Source organism: Dermacentor albipictus, chromosome 9, assembly GCF_038994185.2.
Source record: "Dermacentor albipictus isolate Rhodes 1998 colony chromosome 9, USDA_Dalb.pri_finalv2, whole genome shotgun sequence".
Taxonomy (NCBI): Eukaryota; Metazoa; Arthropoda; class Arachnida; order Ixodida; family Ixodidae; genus Dermacentor; species Dermacentor albipictus.
Window position 1 is genome coordinate 122,982,699 of NC_091829.1, and position 21,216 is coordinate 123,003,914.

Below are 21,216 nucleotides of genomic sequence, written 5' to 3' on the forward strand. Positions count from 1 at the left end.
TTTTACTCCAGCTGCGGTGGCTGAGCGCTGCCACGCGCGTCCTATCTTGAAGAGAATCTGCGTTGGGTTCGAAGACTAGCCGACCGGATGGCTTCGTGTACGCTATGTCCACCCGCACCTAGTTCGCGTTGCACCAAAAGGCAGAGCGCAGGGAAATTCGCTCACCGCTGCGGCCGCTCTTCATCACACCAGCGTTCTGACAGTGAGTGTCCGCGGTCAGCGACTAAGATGTGTTCGCGTTTGCCTGTGTGTGCGTGACAACGTGCTTGAAATTTAATTAGCAAGAGAATCTTTGCAGCAGTTTATGTAGCTGATAAAACGACTAAAGCTGTCTAATAATTTCCTATGGCAATCAATGCTTTTCCTCTCAGGCAAAACTGTGTAAGAAACACTTGTGTGAAGAACAGTCGTCCTTCCTTGGGTGTTCGTGTGTGTACGTGTCTGTGCGTGTCGGCGTGTTCTCTTGCGCTCTCAGGCAGTTTTCCAAAATTGGTCATTGACTAGCACAGCTACAACTTCTATGCTCGTCGACTTTCTCATAAATACTGGGGAACGCCAAAGCACACCTGTCGCAATTTCGTAAGTGCTGTGGCCGTCACAGAACATTTGTATGGTGCACCCATGCGCACTTTCTTCTAAGGACATTTGACATATTGAGCGTCTTCGTAAAGCCAGGCTCCACACTATCAATCTAAACGCATTAAAATACCCAGATTTGAACGTACTGAGGGTTTGCCACCACTGCAGCAAGTCATCCGTGAAGCTCACATCCGACATCGCATCCGCACTGAGAAAAAGTGTTCAAGCGAGTTAGACGACAGTCCACCCACTCTCCCCGGCCATTCCCGCTACTTGGTTTTCAAGCATGTGCGTTTTCTCTGCACACTTTCCCGTTTGGTACGTATATCCACAGCCACTACAATCTATTTTGAAACATGATGCATTGAATTGCACACCACACAGCGAACACTCTTTTTTCTAATGGCATGATAGCACCTTTGGCAGCAGCAGCTGAAGGCAGCATCAGCAGCCGCAGCAGCAGCAGTAACAATGTGCAGGAAAATATAATAAAACAAATTAGCAACTAACCTGTAATCAGCAGAGAAACATCTTAAAAATGCGCATTCCTTGCCGCTTCTGCCGCCAGTGTGACAGTTGCAGGTCGCAGTGTGCCCTTCATAGCTTGGTCCGACTGAGGGCGCGTCCGCTGGTGGTAGCGATGCAGGACGAAAAATTCCGCTTCCCAGCTACCAGCGCATGTTGACGTAGACTAACGGCAATCAGAAGCTCCGGGCTGCCTAGTTCGGCCGAAGCATCGTATCTGGAATCATCAGAGCAACGTCTTGAAAATGCACGTTCCTTGCTGCTGCTGCCTGTCGTTCAATATAAACGCCTTGTTTAGGGACAGCCTGTAAATCTACTAACTTGATTCAGGCACATGTTTTTTTTCCGGGAGGGGGGGGGGGCGAGACAGTCTCACCATGTTGGCATGAAACTGAAGCTGAGTGACGCATGTGTTATCCAACGTAACTTTTTCGATGAACCCAACAAATTTCTATTTATATTGTTACGAAGGGATGCAAGAAGACAGGGGAAGAAGATTGCGAGACGCTGGCTGCTGCGTGTTGTTGGTGATTAGCCACCTTGTCTACGCTGACTCATCCTGTATGTATATTGTAAGTACAGTCTTTATAAATTCCTGACATCCCCGTAACATATTGGTGGAGGTGCGGGGTACAGCGGCTGGAAACGGAGCTCCGCAGTGGACGTCGCATCACCGACCGCACCATGAATGACGGTGAGCACTCGGGAACAACGTCGTTGCCGCCTTCGGTTGTGATTGTGCAACCCAACGATCCTCGAACTTTCTGCGGGACCAATGGCGCCGACGTTGAAGAGTGGGTGGTTATGCATGAACGTGTGAGTGTAATCAACAGATGAGAACCTGCGCTTATGCTAGCCAACCTGTTGTTCTACCTACTAGGCACTGCAAATATGTGGTACGAAAACCACGAAGAGAAGTTCAGCAGCTGGGACGAATGCAAAGTTGACAGAGTTGTGTGGCAAACCAGCCGTCCGTAATATTGCCGGAAAGCAGGAACTGGCATCCCGTGCCCAAACCCCACGCAGTCCTATGTCTCCTATATCCAGGACGTGCTGGCACTTTGTTGTAAAGCCGATCGTGACATGACAGAAGCTGAAACGGTCGGGCACTTGTTTAAAGGCATTGCTGATGCCGCCTTTAATGTGCTCATGTGCAAAAGTCGTTCTACAGTTGATGCCATCATTAAAGAGTGCCAACAATCTGAGCCGGCAAAAAACCGACGAATCCTGCAACCATCCGCCAACCCAATGCTGCCGCAACACCCACGTGTGACGATTAACCCGCACAGCAGCATCCGTCGCCATCAGAGGACGATGGCGACGGATGCTGGGCGATGGCGCCCGCACCTTTCTGTTCGCATAGCCCTGATGCTACCGCTTTTTGATTCCAATCGTACAAGCCATCGTTCGCCAGGAACTTCAAAACATTGGATTACATTCTGTCTGTGCTGTCGCTAATCCCAGAGCTAACCAACGCCCTTCTACTATTTTTCATCCACTCCGACGCTTCTCTCAGCGTTATCGCAACCCGACTGAGTGGAGAACTGCGGACGACCAGCCGATATGTTTCACCTGTCACCGCATTGGTCATGTCGCCCAATACTGTCGAAACTAGTGGTCCTCAACACCTCGCACACCGAACAACCTCAGCCGTTTTAATGAAAATGCCCACAATGCTTCGCCCACCGCTGAATCCAACAGCGCCGACAACTCTGCTAGGAACACGAGGTACAGTCGCTCACCATCGCCGCGTGGGCAAAACTAGCGCTCTACGCAAACACGTCGCTCATCTTCCCGTTCACCGCAGCCACGTCGCATTTCGTCCCCTGGGGCTTTTGGCCGCAACTTTTTAGAAAACTAAGTAATCCAGCCCTCGCAGGTTGTGCTGCATTGCCTACTACTGTAGCAAATCCTCTGTCTGTCCCACAAGGAGAAGCGTAATTGACGTTACAATAGACGGCGTACCTGTCCAAGCACTCGTCGACACTGGAGCCCACGTTTCTGTGATGAAAGCGAGCTTACGTAGACGTTGAAAGAAGGTGCTAACCCCTGCAGCTGCCCGAGTGCTTCGTGTGGCCAACGGCAGCGTGCTGGTAGTTCTTGGAATGTGTAGTGCGCGTTTAAGCATAACCGGTCGCCCTACTTCTGTTTGCTGTGATTGACAACTGCCCTCATGACGTAATCCTTGAATTGGACTTTTAATCCAATCATTCTGCTCTCATTGACCTCGCGACCAGAGTTCTTCAGTTAGAACTGCCTCAACTCGCCGATACTGCAAGCACCACCCCACCGCACTTGTGCTCGCTTCAAGGTGTGCGTCTGTCAGCCGAGACAGTTACATCACTTTGATCACCTAGCCACGGGTTCCTGACGGTGAATATTTGCTTGACCCCATCGTCGACGTGCTTTTGAACCGGAACGTTGCTGTTCCGCATACGCTGGTCACGGTTGCTAATAACGACGTCGTTCTACCGCTTCTGAATTTCAGCCTGTGCCCTCAAGTGATTCCGGCCGGCATGTTTTTGGCCAGCGCTTCTAGTGGTTCCGAATTTAACATTGACGGTCTGAATGCCGAGAGTGGTTTCTTAGCGCCAATTGCAGCTCACTGCTCTGGTTCCTCAATGGAGGACCTCGCGAAAATTATTGCACCTAACCTCGCCTCGGCACAGGCCACGGACGTACGTGTTTTGCTTGAATCGTACAGTGACATCTTTGATTTTGGCTACAGGCCTTTAGTCCAAACATCTGTTGTTCACCACCGTATATAGACTGCAGACACGAATCCTATTCGTCGGCGTCCGTATTGTTTATCGCATTCTGAACGTCGAGTCATCCAATCAGAAGTGGACAAAATGATCTGCAAAGGGGTCATCGAGCCATCACCCAGCCCTTGGGCCTCGCCTGTCGTGCTTGTAAAAAAGAAACATCGTGCCTGGCGTTTTTGCATCGACTATCGCCACTTAAACAATATCACTCGAAAAGACGTCTACCCACTACCACGCATCGATGACGCCTTAAAAATCTTGCACGGAGCTAAATACTTCTCGTCCATCGATATTCGATGGACGAGAAGCGTTTTTTTGTGGTATTTCTTTCCTTGTGCCCTTGTTTTATTCGTGCTGTTTAACCTCAGTTCTAAATATAAATCAACTAGCCCTCATCAAGACCTTATCGATATTCGATCCGGCCACTGGCAGATTTCAATTGATGAAATAGACCGCGAGAAGACGGCCTTCATCACGTCGGATGGCTTATATGAGTTCAAAGTCATGCCCTTTGGCCTATGCAATCCTCCTGCGCCACTTGAACGCATGATGGACTCTCTTCTGCGAGGTTACGAATGGACCACCTGTCTTTGTTACCTTGACGATGCTATTGTTTTTCTCCCACGTTCGGCAGCCGCCTAACGCGACTCGCTGCCATTCTTGTGGTCTTCCGAAAAGCCGGTTTCCAAATGAACTCCACGAAGTGTCAATTCGGGTGCCGTCAGATTACCGTGTTGGGACACCTCGTTGACGCATCCGGTGTTCAACCAGACCCGGAAAAAGTTCGCGCCATTCGCAGTTGCCTTGTGCCACATTCTGCTTCTGACGTGCGCTGCTTCGTCAGCCTGTGTTCTTACTTTCGCCGTTTCGTCAAACACTTCGCCGACGTTGCTCAGCCTTTGACAGATCTTCTAAAGAACATGCCATTCTCATGGGGCCCGGAGCAGACTGACGCGTTCGCCGCCCTCATAGGGTTTCTGACCACCCCTCCTATACTTGCCCACTTTGGTCTATCTGCACCGACTGAAATCCACACTGACGGAAGGAGCCATGCCATCGGGGCTGTTCTCGTCCAACAACAGAAGGGTATCGTGTGTGTGATAGCTTACGCCAGCCGCCTGTTGTCACATGCCGAGAGAAATTACTCCATCACCGAGCGGGGTGCTTGGATTTAGTTTGGGCTGTTGCCAAGTTCCAGCCATATCTGCTCGGCTGCACGTTTTTGGTCGTTACAGACAACCACGCGCTATGCTGGCTGTTTTCCCTGCGGGACTCGACAGAACGGCTTTGTCGATGGGCTTTGCGGTTGTAGGAATTTTCATTTATTGTCAGTTACAAGACTGGACGCCTCCACAAGGGCGCTGACTGCTTCTCTCGTCACCCCGTGGATCCCCCTGATCTTGCTGCGCATGATCCGGTGACTTGCGTGATGGCGTTTACTGACATGAGCGACATGTGCGCTGAACAACAACGCGACGAAACCTTGCAGTCCGTCATCGCCCGAGTGCAATCTGGCAGCACTGAATGCACGCGCCGCATGTTCGTGCTGCAGGACGGCATCCTCTACCACCGCAATAGGACCCCTCACGGCCCTGAGTTGCTCTTTGTCCTTCCTCGTCATCTGCGAATCCATTGTTCTCGAACAACTTCACGATGCACCGACGGCGGGACACCTTGGAGTTGTGCGTACATGCGACCGCGTACGACGCCGGTTCTTCTGGCCGTGTCTCTACCGCTCCGTGCGTCGCTATGCCGCAACTTGCGAATCGTGTGAGTGCCGGGAGAAACCTCCCCTGCCACCTGTCGGTGACTCCATCGAATTGAAGTTCCCTCTGAACCATTCTTCCGAGTAGGCCTTGACCTGCTTGGCTTTTTTCTGACGACGACTAGATGGAAAAAGTGGATCGCCGTCACTGCTGATTACGCGACACTCTACGCGATAACAAAGGCGTGGCCGACTAGTTGCGCAACCGATGTCGCTGATTTTCTCCTTCATGACGTTATTCTCCACCATGGTGTGCCTCGACAGTTACTTACAGACCGTGGCCACTCGTTCTTGTCTCGAGTTATCGAAGACCTCCACCGCTCTTGTGCCACTGAGCACAAGCTGTCCACCGCCTAACACCCACAAACGAACGGCCTTACGGAACGCCTCAACCGACCAATCACAGAGATGCTGTGTATACACGTCTCCAACGATCACCGTGACTGGGACGCCACGCTGGCCTACGTGACGTACAACGTACGTACAACGTTCACGTACAACTCGTTCCGACATGACACCGCACCATATTCACCCGTTTATCTTTTGTGTAGTCCTGACCCAACATTTCCGTTTGACACCATCCTCCCTTCTGTGCCACATGTTGCAACTGAGTGCGCTCGTCAAGTCATCGATCGCGCTCACATGGCACGTCAAGTCGCCCGGTCTCGTTTATTAGCCTCGCAGCATATACACAGCGTTATGACCGGTGATCGTGATGTTAAGTTCGTGTCATGTGCTTGGGTGCTCCTTTGGCCACCATGTCGTTGGATTGGCTTCTCCCAGAAGCTTCTCTCTCGCTACACAGGGCCTTATGAACTCCTACGTCAAGTTACCGACGTAAATTACGAGATTTCACCGCTACAGTTTGATGCATCCTCAAGTCCGACGCCTGTTGACGTCGTGTACGTTTCGCGACTGAAGCCATACTTCGTTCGCAATTCTTCAACTACCACGTGCCGAGACGGCCCTTTACCACCCGGGGGTCCTGTTTCGGAAAGGTGAAAGACAGAGGACGAAGAAGATCGCGAGACGCTGGCTGCTGCGTGTTGTTGGTGGTCAACCATCTCGTCTACGCTGATTCATCCTGCATATAAATTGTAAATACAGTCTTTCTACATTCCTAACATCCCCGTGACAATATCTACGTGTTTGTCAGATATGCCGTTCGTATGATTGCTTCATTATTGTCGTTATGATAGTGCATCGTATAACTAAACGCAGCCGTCCATGATTTACAAGTTGCTCAGTTGAGTGGACGTACAGTTGGGAACCGTTTATATACACGCAGGTGTAAAATATAATATAAGCATAACCTGTTTTTCTTGTAAATCAGACACGAGAATAATTTATTTTTGTTTATACCTCTAGATGAAAAAGCCGAAGGACACAGCTAGCTTCTTCTTTTAAGTTAAACAAATTCTGGCGTTCTACATGGCAAAACTACGTTATGATAATGAGGCACCTGTTTTAGTTTCCACCAAATGGGGTTCTTTATCGTTCACCTAAATATAAGTACACGAGTGCTTTTACATTGCGCACCCATCGCGTTCCTTTAGCAGCCCGAACGCCATAACCACTTGAAGCTTCTTCCTCGCTCATCTGCTATCAACATCGTTATCGTTACTATTTCTCCATTAAAACGCCATTTTTGCTCATCGACCGCTCTTACTCTGTGGTCCTTCGCGAGTTGCTACAAAACGGTGCAGAATCAGGAAGCTGTAATACTCAACGACAAGAACGACTGGCGACGAGCCCACGCATGAGCTCGCCGGGAAGAGCGGAGTCAATGGAACCGACTGAACCCATCCATGCACCGACAGCCACCTACTACAAGAATCCGAGCTGATCATGGATAGGGCACTGATCAGAGCGAAGGTCTGCCTCATCTTTGACGATGGCTGTGTGGCTCTCAGTGAAGCCGTAACGCTTAAACTGCACTTCATGATCAGCCAGCTCCAAGTACTTCAGGAGAGGCTTTGTTTCTTCGATAAAAAGATCGAAGTACACACTTCTGACAATGAAATATATGAAGAATACACCCTTCAGGTAGACTACAGAGATAAACTGGCTGCACCGAAGTCGAAAATCATACTTGCTATTGATATCACGCAGAATGTAAACAGTGACGACGTGTCACAGATTTCTGGAAGTGAAATGACCATTTTATTACTCTTGTGCCTTAGAGCGCTGCAAAAAAAATACAACCGATAAAAGATTTTAACACAGAAGCTACAAGCCAGGATCACACTGAAGAAGGTCAAACAAAGAACGACATAAAGGCATAAATCTTCAGTGACATGGAAGTACCGACTAAAGACCGGTAGTAACATGGTTAGTGACATAGATGACTGAACCGAAGACAGCTATCAAATGAAGTCACCTCCTTGGACTTTACAGGCGCGTTGAAAGCACAAGAACTAACAAGAAATAGCTATCTAGCCGCAGGGCTACCCAAAGAATCCTTGTACAGTGTGCAAACCACGCGAACAGTCCATGCAGGAATCGACGATGACCTCATTTTCACCGAGGAGTCACGGCGCCGTCCACGCATGGAAACGCATGCTCATTGTGCGGATGACCACGAAGGCTCGTGCATGAACCGAAGCGAAATGAATTCCAGCCAGCACAGGTGCCGGCAACACGAAGCGAATCGTCACTGCGTGATCAACGTAGACGAGCGCCCAGCCAATGCGCTGTCTCCCGCTGTTACAACTAACTGCATAACCCTCGAAAATTCCTACGTGAACAACAGGCAGTCTACCAAGTTAACATTTCCAAATTCCCTGATTTTTCAAGGTGTTCCCTGAGCACCTTTGCGAAATTCCCTGAATGAGCCAGAACTTTGTTTTATGTCAAGATAGACTGACACTGTGTTGCCGATGGTGTCACTCTCTTGCAAGCATGTTGATATAAAAAAACTGACTTAATTCAATTTGAATAGTAAAGAGTAATATCTATTTTATTTAAAAAGAACACAGAAGGGACGTGTTAGTATAATGCACAGCGAGAAAAATGGTGGAAATCATTCCAAATTGAGTCAAACATTTTCAAATACGAATGAAAAGGAGATGCATACAGAAGTAAATATTTTTGAATATGAGCTATTTATATCAAATGATAGCAAGCTCATCGGTATGTGACCTGAACTTTGTCAAAACGAAGATTCTCTCTCAGCAGCTGGGAAGTCAACCTCAACTGTCCTGAGATACTCTCAGCCCGTACACAACATCTCAGTGTTGGCTTTAACTGCTTTAAAGAGTTTATTTTGGTTTGGATGAGGGACACCTGCATCTTGGCGTCAGCCACAACATTGTTTTTTGAGCTCAAGCTCCTTCAAAGTGGCGGCGGCACGCTTCCTTTCCCGTTAATTCCTTACTGCGCCGGTCTTTTCTGTTCTCATCCTCCTGCCATGCTTTCACCCCATGGATCATTTGAAGCATCCTCTTGGTCAGTTGTACAGTCAACGTCCAATTTTTCGGACTCCCTAGGGGCCGCAAGAACATCCGAAAAATCTGGCTGACTGAAAAAAAAAATGAATGCATATTTTTAACTGCCCTTAAAGGCTAAAATTTCCACAGGCACGTCCGAAAAAGCTGTTAAGGAGTTATGGTACGGTAAATGGTACATTTAGTTTTAACGTATTATTTTAGAAGCGCCTGCAGACATTCGCATCAAATTTCTCGTGCGCACAAAAATTGGTCTTGAGTACAACATGAGACACTTTGTTTGAGTCTAGATGGTTTGCTTTTCCTATGGCCCACTCCCGAAATTTCAGGTGTGTTTAATTATTTGATATACCTTTTCTCTGCAAGAACGCAGAGGAATGTGATGATATTACAGTGCTTTTCTAAATACCAATAGGTTATATCTGAACCAAAGAGATGTCATATCCACTTTGAAGTTCACACCCTAAAAAATAATTAATCTGCTTGCGAAAAGCCAGAAGGGGGGTTTCTTGCAGTGTAAAATTTTCCAGTGCTGTCATTCAAATTATCAGATTTCTTTAGTTCAAAATATTTATGACTGGTTGTAGTACACGTGTACAGAGTTTCACTGGAGTGGGATGAATACTTTCTGAGGAAAGATACATTGAACTTGAAAAAATCATAAAAAATGCAATTTGAGAAAAATTAAATCTTCTGTTTGAATACTGCTTGTGGATGCTCAGAATGCCCCAGGAGAATACATTTCGCTGCTGACTTTCTTGCAGGTGTCTCCAAAACCCTTCTCAGTGTTCCTTTTTATCCGTCATCTTTCCATGCTCTCGGCAGAGCCATAGAATTCTGCCCTGTCAACACGCTCTTTGTCCGCCCTTTGAGGGCAATATTACAAAACAGACCTGGAACAATTCCAAGGGCCTTCAGAACAGCTTTTCGTCGTTGTAGTTGGCTACAGCATTGTTAGTTGCTGTCTTAAATGTGTAAGCACTGACAAAGTTTTCTTAGGGCAGCGGCACCAGATGAGTTGGTTGAGCAACTCATTGGTGTTCTGTGTTCGTTCATAAATACATTTGGTCAGAGGAGCGATTACGTTTGAAAGTTATCATTCTGCTCCATTTGCTGGACTATCGTGCCATCTTCTGGACGAGTAAAATGTTTGAAACTCAAAACAGAGGCGACCACGACCACGTAAGCAAAAGCAAGAGTTTGACGTAATAGTTCTTTTCTACAAAGGGCTATTACGTCAAACTCTTGCTTCGAGTTAACAAATTTGACTTCGCCCTGCCATGTGCTGGCCGCCTCATTAGTTCAGATGGTACAGTGACTGCACCAGAAAGGCGGTGGTTCCAGGTTCTAGCCCCGGACTAGGACGAATTTTTCATCAACTTCGATGCTTTTCTTTCGAGGAACCCGTATGGGATTCCTTTGTGGCAATTGCTACGATTGGGTGGATGTCTCATTTTCTTTAAATTAATATATAATTCTTTAGTACAAACCATTTACTTACCCCACACACACACAAGCAAAAAGAAACACGCCATAACGAAGAAAACCGCGAGCGACAATGATAAACAAACCAGCCTATGCCCGCCATTCTTAAACGCCAGGACGCGCGGAACACTTAGGGGCAACGTTTCAACAGCTTTGAGCAGGCGTCCGAAGTCGCGCTTCCGCAGATTTGTTCTTCATAATGCAGTCAATTTTTCTGTGCCTAAATTGCAAATTCTATTTTTTGGTGGGTTTACCCTACCATACCCCCTTAAGGCCTGCCAGTACACTTATTGGGTTTATCGGTGCTCGTACTGTGACAGGAGACAGGGGCGCACGCGTGTATAATTAAGGAATACATACTGTGTCCCGTGACGATTGCCCCTTGCAACGCTTGTAATGCTTCACCACCTAACGATACTGTATTAAGGCGAAGCTAACTTTCGGAGACTGACATTACGCAACGCGTCGTGCTCTGCGAGCTTCGAAGCCAATCACGAGGATTACAAAGGCATAGTCGGTGCCATTGCTGACAGCGGCAAATTCTTTCAATGAAAAATCACGGCGCTGCACGGCAAGACGCTTAATAGCGAACGTAGAAGCAGCTAGGCCTAACGTTGCCGCGGTGGTGGCTATGGCTTCCGGCGGATCTCCGTGCGAGAGTGCCGGTTTGAGGCGGCGAGATACTCAAGATGGCGGCGGGGGTGGCTTTGATTAATGCCATTTCAGACCTGCAGACAGGGCAATATACATTGACTATATGGAGTACGTGGTGGTTGCAAAGCCGTGCGCATTATTGGGCATATCCGAAAAATCGGGCGTCTGGAAAATCGGTCGTTAACTACTCTGGCAAAATGCATCGCGCATATGACACGGCGTCAATGACGATTCTTTGAGATTCCTCTGTTACTGGAGTCAGCATCAACACGACTTTCATTCCCTTTCAATAAAGTTACAGCTAGTTTTCTCTGAGTGTTTCCAGACTATTCAAATTCCCTGAGAATTCCTGGTTGTCCCGGTTTTCCCTGTTGGTAGACAGCCTGAAACAACCAACGTTCGACCTTTAAGCCAACAACTGGCCCAGATATCCAATAAAGCCAGGCGCACGATGCATCAGACACCGGACATCATCTGCGTGATATCGAAGCAACAAAGACTGGACAAAGTGTCCGTTTGACGGAGTGCTTTGCCGATGCTGCACGTCTCTTGGCGACGTGCACACTCTTTCAAGGAAGATCAACTATCGTCAGCTTCTAATGTTCAAAGTTGAGCAACGTCGTTTATTACCACTACTTATGCGCACCACAACTGACCCTACGAAACAAAGTAAAACTGTGCATTTGTTAAAACAACAAGGTCAAGGCGCAGATCCTGGTGATGCTGATCACAAGGGGAATTTACAGGAACCAGTGAACAATGCCGCTCGTCCAAGATTTCCTTCGCATTCTCTGGCCTACTAGAACTTCACGATCGTTTTTGTGTGGCAGAACCGGACTGTCTCTTTACCGAGGACAAGAAAATAACAATTCCTGTAGGACGGGGAGTCTGTAGAAACTGCTTCCTCGCACATCTGCTATCATCATCGTCATTGTCACTGTTGCTCCATTAAAATTCCATGTTTGCTCACCGACCGCTCTTCCTATGTGGTCCTTCGCGGGTTTCTACAAAATGTTTTCGGAGTCGCAAAGTGTAGATAGCTCCAACCAAGCGCATCCCGTTACCACGTTTGGAATTGGTAGCCGCCGTTCTGGCTTCAAGAGTACCAAAGTTTATGCGGAAGGTGCACTGCAAAATAGGAGAGCACCTGTGGACGGACTCAACTGTAAGTTTTTGTCGGATACAAAGATGGGCAACCAAGTGGAATCAATTGATTTATAACAGCATTAACGAGATATGTCAAGTACCGAGTCCATACTATAGTCGGATACAACTTTAGAAAAAAGGGGGCGTTTACTCCTCCGAGGCGGAGGCAGACGAGCATCCACCAATGGGCGCGCGCTCTGGACAAACGTCATGAGCCAGAAGGCTGGTGACCCCGCCGACGGAGAAGATGGCCGCCCGCGCTTCGAACTGGGCGAGGTCGCGACAGCTGTGTGCTTCAGCACCTCGTCAGAGTGAATTCCAGTAGTGTTTGTGAGGGTCTATCATGCCGGAAATATTACTACAAGCTTACGATGCGCCATTTATGCCACGTGCATTTATTCTGAGCCGTGATCCGTTGAAGGAACATTGCAGCGAGCATCGCCGGCGCTGTGCTACGCTTTGCCTGTAAACAGGATCCCGCGGCAACCGCTGCGAACACACATCCTGCGTACTTGTTCCATGTTGTTTTATTTCGCTCCCAAGTGAAGTTACGGCGAGAAAGTTTTCCAAAGACTGGTGCCTACGGTAGCGGCGGGTGTGTCTTTCGTGGGATGGGGTGAAATGATGGAGCAAAACCATTCTCAGGAGAAATCAGAAAAGTTCGCGCAACAGAAACTATTTGCAGAAGAAGCCTTCAACGCAAAGATTTGTCGCCGTCAACTTAGCGTAAACTGTCAATAGAGAGGCTTTAGCTTTTCGGGTATTCCGGTAAAACGCAGGCGGACGCCCGGCGCGTTGGGGCGTTGGGGCGGAGGCGTGAACGTGAGCGGTCGAGCGTTCTGCACGGTGCAGCCACCTGGTGGCGCAGTGTTCAAACAGACAGAACAGTTAATGTTGCATTAACCGAGCGTATTCTTCTTCGCTGCTGGTGTAAATTTTCGGCACTGGCATAATCGTGTTGCAGCCCCAACGCCCCTGCGTTTTACCGGAATACCAAACAAGCTAAACCTCTATATTGTCAGCAGTGAGATAGCCGAGCGTCTAGCGACGGTGTTCGAGTGTTGTGTGGCACCGTCGATTGATTGCTGTACACCAGTTCTCACTGCACGCGCAAGCTGTAGAATGCGTGCTGTGAAATTGTGAAAACAAAAAACCAAAAATATAAATTTTATGCTATTTGAAACCAAGAGTATTTATTTAAAACGATGAATGAAGCATTTTTGCACCTTCCTGCCACGACCGTATTCTCGCCCCAGGTTTGTAATGCTTGCGATAAATGCATTGTTTTATACAAGTACTTTTTCTATAGCAACTGATTCATTTTAAGCATGAGAAACGAGTAGTAGATACGCCGTGTACAAGTGAAGAAGCGCAAAAGCGTTGCAGAGCTGCTCTTTCTACTTTTGTCACTTGCAATGAAGCTAAAGATCAGACGACGGGCAGCGTTGTGAAAGGCACGGGGTTATTTTTCTGCCGCTATCCGGCATGTGCTGCAGCACATGAGAACGCTATAAACCAGTCATCAAAATGCAAAAGTCTTTATTTATACCGAGAATTACGCGTTTCAGGAGCACGATGTTTCGAGCGGGACTATTTTAAGCCGCGTTTACATGAATGCGACAGTGTCGCATCGCATCGCATTTCCAGCGCATCACATTCATGTAAACAGCAGTAATGCGCTAGGAAGGCGCATCGCATTAATGCGCCAGGCGAGGGTAGATTTACGGGCGCGAGTCCACTCTCGCGGGGCATGTAAACGCAGGATCGTCGCATTAGGAATGATGGGAAGGAATTGCCAACCAACATGGCGGCGGTCCGGGCTGCCCGCTTCGAATTGAATTTGGCGTTGCTTTTGTAAAATGCACTTCGTTCGCAGCAAATGAATGTGTAAACGGCTTTCGCTTAGTCTCAGGCCGCTTCGACGACAGGGTATTTTGGATAACCTTGTGGTGTTTTCGAGATCGCTTCTCGTTTCGAACGAGGCGAAGCCTAATGAAAGAAACATTGGAGATGTCAGCGCTACCTATCGCTATAGTCGGAAAATAGCCGCAACGACGACTAATGGCCTCCGAGATCCGAAGATCTTGCTGGCCAGCTAAAGCTGCAAAAAACGTGTGCTGCTTCGCGTCCGCTACACTATAGCGTATAGCGTACGCTATAAGTTGCGTACGCTAAACTAAAACTGTCTATTTCTCGGCACTCAACCACCAACGTGCACTCGGCCCACAACCGGAAACCAGTTGCACCGGAAGTCGGTTGCACTTCACTTATACGACACCATGTGGCGCTACGTTTTTGCGAGAGTTAAGGCGCTACATGTAAACGGCGTCGCATCACCTTTCCCAAATGCGCTTGGAAATGCGATGCGCCACTGTCGCATTCATGTAAACGGGGCTTTAGTCGTGGAGGCTATCGGCTGTCGCGCTTCGGTCATCTAGGCGGGGCCTCCCCTTTTTTCTAAAGTTGTATCCGACTATAGTGGCATCACTGTCCGGGAACACGAAACTCAGCTGATCTGTTAGCTCGTGGGCTTTCACTTACAGACCTTCGAAATAGCAGACAGTTGGGGACAAAGTAGAATGAAATTAATTTATAATGGTAACGGGGAGAAAGATAGAATTCCCTCATATAGACTGTGTCGGCACATCCGTGCTTTCTAACGGCGGGTCAAACTGTGGTATCACGACCCAGGTTGGCCTGTGGCATCAGGTCAGGGCCGGAGCCCGGCTCCGCACCTCAGAGAGCTACCATTTGGGTGCGGCGGATGCTTTCCTCATATAGACTATAGAGCATTACGTCGGTAATATACAGGTTAGCAATTGAATTAAATCTGCGATCATGGGCAGAGAATAATGGCAATTTGGGAAACTTTTGAATGGTTTCAGAATAGGTATGCGTCTGGATGATAACCTATTTGTCCTTACGCAGCCTATTAAGATATCCATACCAGAAAGGAGACCGTTATATGTGGCTTTTCTAGATTGCAGGAGCGTATGACAATGTAGACCACCATATTTTGTGGGACATTCTGGAAGGGGAGGCTTCGGTAAGAATTGTATACAGCTTTTGAGAGCGATTTACCTAGAAAATACCGTTTGCGTTGAATGGCAAGGGATGAAGAGCGAGGAGAAAGTCCATATCTACAAGGAACTGAGGCAGGGGTGCCCTTTATCCCCACTGCTGTTTATGATGTACATGGTGACGACGAAAAGGGCGCTAGAGAAAAGTATCATCATCATCATCATCATCATCATCATCATCCTCATCATTAGCCTGCTTACGCCCACTGCAGGGCAAAGGCCTCTCCCATACTTCTCCAACGGCCCCAGTCATGTGCTAATTGTGGCCACGTTGTCCCTGCAAACTTCATCATCTTATCCACCCGCTTAACTTTCTGCCGCCCCTTGCTACACTTCCCTTCCTTTGAAATCCAGTCCCTTGGAACCCTTAATGACCATCGGTTACCTTCCCTCTTCATTAAGTGTTCTGCCCATGCACATTTATTTTTCTTGATTTCAACGAAGATGTCATTAACTCACGTTTCTTCCCTCACCAATCTGCTCTTTTCTTATCCCTTAAAGTTACACCCATCATTCTTCTTTCCATAGCTTGTTGCGTCGTCCTCAATTTAAGTAGAACCATTTTCGTAAACCTCCAGGTTTCTGCCCCGTACGTGAGTACTGGTAAGACACAGCTGTTATACACTTTCTTCCTGAGGGATAATGGCAACCTGCTCTTCATGATCTGAGAATGCCTGCCAAACGCACCCCAGCCCACTCTCATTCTTCTGATTATTTCAGTCTCATGATTCCATTCCGCGGTCACTACCTGCCCTAAGTATACCACTTCCAGTACCTTGCTACCTATCGTAAACTGCTGTTCTCTTCCGAGTCTGTTAAACGTTACGTTAGCTTTCTGCAGCTTGATTTTTAGACCCACCCTTCTGCTTTGCCTCTTCAGGTCAGTGAGCATGCATTGCAATTGGTCCCTTGAGTTGCTAAGCAAGGCCCTATCATCAGCGAATCGCAAGTTACTCAGGTATTCTCCATTAACTCTGATCCCAAATTCTTCCCCATCTGAAGAGCTCCTGTAAACACGCTGTCAATAGCATTGGAGAGATCGTATCTCCCTGCCTGACGCCTTTCTTTATTGGGATTTTGTTGCTTTCTTTATGGAGGACTACGGTCCCTGCAGTGCTGCTATAGATATCTTTCAGTATTTTTACATACGGCTCATCTACACCCTGATTGACTTAATCTACACCCTCACACCCTGATCTGCACCCGTCTACACCGTGATGACTTAATCAAACGCTTCCTCGTAATAAAGGTTGGTTAAATTCCGCAAATTTCTCTATTACCTGAGTGATACTGTGAATATGGTCTATTGTTGAGTAGCCTTTACGAAATCCTGCCTAGTCCTTTAGTTGACAGAAGTATAAGGTGTTCCCGATTCTGTTTGCGATTACCTCAGTAATTACTTTGTAGGCAACGGACAGTAAGCTGATCGGTCTATAATTTTTCAAGTCTTTGGCATCCCTTTTCTTATGGATTAGGATTGTGTTGGCGTTTTTCCAGGATTCCGGTACGCTCGAGGTCATGAGCCATCGCGTATACAGGGTGGCCAGTTATTAGAACAATCTGCCCACCATCTTTCAACAAATCTGCTGTTACCTGATCCTCCCCAGCTGCTTTCCACCTTTGCATAGCTCCCAAGACTTTCTTTACTTCTTCCCGCGTTACATGGGGATGTCAAATCCCTCTAGACTATTTTCTCTTCCATTATCGTCGTGGGTGCCACTGGTACTGTATAAATCTCTATAGAACTCCTCAGTCACTTGAACTCATCATCATCATCATCAGCCTGGTTACGCCCACTGCAGGGCAAACACCGCTCCCATACTTCTAGAACTAACCCGGTCATGTACTAATTGTGGCCATGTTGTCCCTGCAAACTTCTTAATCTCATCCGCCCACCTAACTTTCTGTCTCTCTCTGCTACGCTTCCCTTCCCTTGGAATCCATTCCGTAACTCTTAATGACCATCGGTTATCTTCCCTCCTCATTACGTCTCCTGCCCATGCCCATTTCTTTGTCTTGATTTCAACTAAGATATCATTAACTCGCGTTTGTTCCCTCACCCAATCTGCTCTTTTCTTGTCCCTTAACGTTACACCTATCATTCTTCTTGCCATAGCTCGTTGCGTCGTCCTCAATTTAAGTAGAACCCTTCTTGTAAGCCTCCAGGTTTCTGCCCGTACGTAAGTACTTGTAAGACACAGCTGTTATAAACTTTTCTCTTGAGGGATAATGGCAACTTGCTGTTCATGATCTGAGAATGCCTGCGAAACGCACCCCAACCCATTCTTATTTTTCTGATTATTTCAGTCTCATGACCCGGATCCGCAGTCACTATATGTCCTAAGTAGATGTATTCCCTTACCACTTCCAGAGCGTCACTGCCTATCGTAAACTGCTGTTCTCTTCCGAGACTGTTAAATATTACTTTTCTTTTCTGCAGATTAATTTTTAGACCCACCCTCCTGCTTTGCCTCTCCAGGTCAGTGAGCATGCATTGCAATTGGTCTCCTGAGTTAGTAAGCAAGGCAATATCATTAGCGAATCGCAAGTTGCTAAGGTATTCTCCAGTAACTCTTATCCCCAATTCTTCCCAATCCAGGTCTCTGAATACATCCTGTAAACACGCCCTGAATAGCACTGGAGAGATCGTATCTCTCTGCCTGACACCTTTCTTTATTGGGATTTTGTTGCTTTCTTTATGGAGGACTACGGTGGCTGTGGAGCCGCTATAGATATCGTTCAGTATTTTTACATACGGCTCGTCTACACCCTGATCCCGTAATGCCTCCGTGGCTGCTGAGGTTTCGACAGAATCAAACGCTTTCTCGTAATCAATGAAAGCCATATATAAGGGTTGGTTATATTCCGCACATTTCTCTATCACCTGATTGATAGTGTGAATATGGTCTATTGTTGAGTAGTCATTACGGAATCCTGCCTGGTCCTTTAGTTGAGGAAGTCTAACGTGTTCCTGATTCTATTTGCAATTACCTTAGTAAATACTTTGTATGCAAAGAAATGTAAGCTGATCGGTCTATAATTTTTCAAGTCTTTGGCGTCCCCTTTCTTATGGATTAGGATTATGTTAGCGTTTTTCCAAGATTCCGGTACGCTCGAAGTCATGAGGCATTGCGTATACAGGGTGGCCAGTTTCACTAGAATAATCTGCCCGCCATCCTTCAACAAATCCGCTGTTACCTGATCCTCCGCAACTGCGTTCCCCCTTTACCCTTCTTCTGGCTTTACCTGTGAGATTTCGAATTCTGCTAGACTATTCTATCTCCCACTATCTTTGTGGGTGCCACTGGTACTGTATTAGCCTCTATAGAACTCCTCAGCCACTTGAACTATCTCATCCATATTAGTAATGACATTGCCGGCTTTGTCTCTTAACGCATACATCTGATTCTTGCAAATTCCTAGTTTCTTCTTCACTGCTTTTAGGCTTTCTCCGTTCCTGAGAGCATGTTCAATTCTACCCATGTTATACTTCCTTATGTCAGCAGTCTTACGCTTGTTGATTAACATGGAAAATTCTGCCAGTTCTATTCTAGCTGTAGGATTCATACATTGGCGTTTCTTAATAACATCTTTAGTCTCCTGCGATAGCTTACTGGCATCCTGTCTAACGAAGTTACCAACGACTTCTAGTGCACACTCCTTAATGATGCTCACAAAATTGTCGTTCATTGCTTCAACACTAAGGTGCTCTTCCTGAGTTAAAGCCGAATATCTGTTCTGTAGCTTGATCCGGAATTCCTCTATTTTCCCTCTTATCGCTAACTCATTGATCGGCTTCTTATGTACCAGTTTCTTCCTTTCCCTCCTCAAGTCTAGGCTAATTCGAGATATTATCAACCTATGGTGACTGCAGCGCACCTTGCCTAGCACGTCCACATCTGGTATGATGCCAGGGTTAGCCCAGAGTATGAGGTCTATTTCATTTATATTCTCGCCATTCAGTCTCCTCCGCGTCCACTTTCGGCTATCCCGCTTGCGGAAGAAGGTATTCATTACCCGCATATTATTCCGTTCTGCGAACTCTACTAATAACTCTCCCCTGCTATTCCTACAGCATATGCCATATTCCCCCACTGACTTGTCTCCAGCCTGCTTCTTGCATACCGTGGCATTGAAGTCGCCCATCAGTATAGTGTATTTTGTTTTGACTTTACGCATCGCCGATTCCACGTCTTCATAGAAGCTTTTGACTTCCTAGTCACCATGACTGAATGTAAGGGCGTAGGCCTGTATGACCATCAATTTCTACCTCTTATTAAGTTTCACTACAAGACCGGCCACCCTCTCGTTAATGCTAAAGAGTTCCTGTATGTTACCAGCTATATCCTTATTATTCAAGAACCCGACTCCTAGCTCTCGTCTCTCCGCTAAGCTCTAATAGCACAGAGCGTGCCCGCTTTTTAGGACTCTATATGCTTTGTTTCTGCTCCTAACCTCACTGAGTCCTACTATATTCCATTTACTACCCTCTAATTCCTCCAATAACACTGCTAGACTCGCCTCAATAGATAGTGTTCTAACGTTAAACGTTGCCACGTTCACATTCGAATGGCGGCTTGTCCGGAACCAGAGATTCTTAGCACCTTCTGCTGCGTCACAGGTTTGACCACCGCCGTGGTCAGTTGCTTCACAGCTGCTGGGGACTGAGGGCCGGGGTTTGTTCGTTGTATTCATATAGGAGGTTGTGCCCAAGTACTGCACCAGGGTGGCCAATGCTGCTCTGGTGAGGGAGTGCATTACCGGTTCTGGTCATCGGGATCAGGTCGTACTCCAGGCCTGTTTATGCAATTTTATCAACGCGCGGATTCTTTTTTAATCCGGTGGAAAATTGCGCGGCACCGGGATTCTAACCACGGTCTTCTTGCATGCGAGGCGGATGCTCTACGTCTGCGCCACCGCTGTACCTCAGAGGGAACCAATATCGTGTTTAACCTCTCGTACAATCACCAGGTACAGTAGTAGATCGGCAGCTTCCAGGTTTGTTTTATGCGGATTGCATTGTGATGCTAGCTAACAAGCAAAGTGATATGCAACATCTGTCTAATATCTGTGGATGAAAAGGCGAAAATCTAGGTCTGAAATTTAGCGTTAAAAATACGGGTGTTATGCTATTCAATAAAAACAGTGAACAGACAGTGGCACTATATATACACAGGGCCAGAAAAATCCTTGGGTAAACGAACTTAAATACCTCGGTATATGTAAAAGGAAGGCGATATACTCATGAAAACACCGGAAAAAACAATGACATCAAAGGGAAGAGAAATGCGGCCCTTATGAAACACAGAGCGCTATGGGGCTACAATAGCACAGTAGGTACGAGGTGCTCCGAGTTATGCGAAACGGTGTAATGGAAATGCGGTTGTATGCTTGAAATCACGCGTACAATCAGGACTCGATGGCAACCAAACGGCAGCGGGTCGCCTCGTATTCGGCGCTCACGGGAAGACCACAAATGAAGCTGCGCAGGGCAATATGGGCTGGAAAAGTTTTGAAGGGAGGGAAGCTCACAGTAAAATTGATTGTGAAGAACGACTGAGGAATATGGAAGAATGTAAATGGGCTGGGAGAGTGTTGAGGTATTTGTACAGAAAAAAACATTGATTCACAATGGAGGAAAAGAACTAGGAAGCTTACCAGCAAGTATGCGGCCTGTATGGTGAGTAGCATGGCAACAAAGATGATCAAGGGGTAAGTCAGAGACGCTGAGATAATCTCATGGGTGGCGGCAATGGAAAAGAAACCTCCTA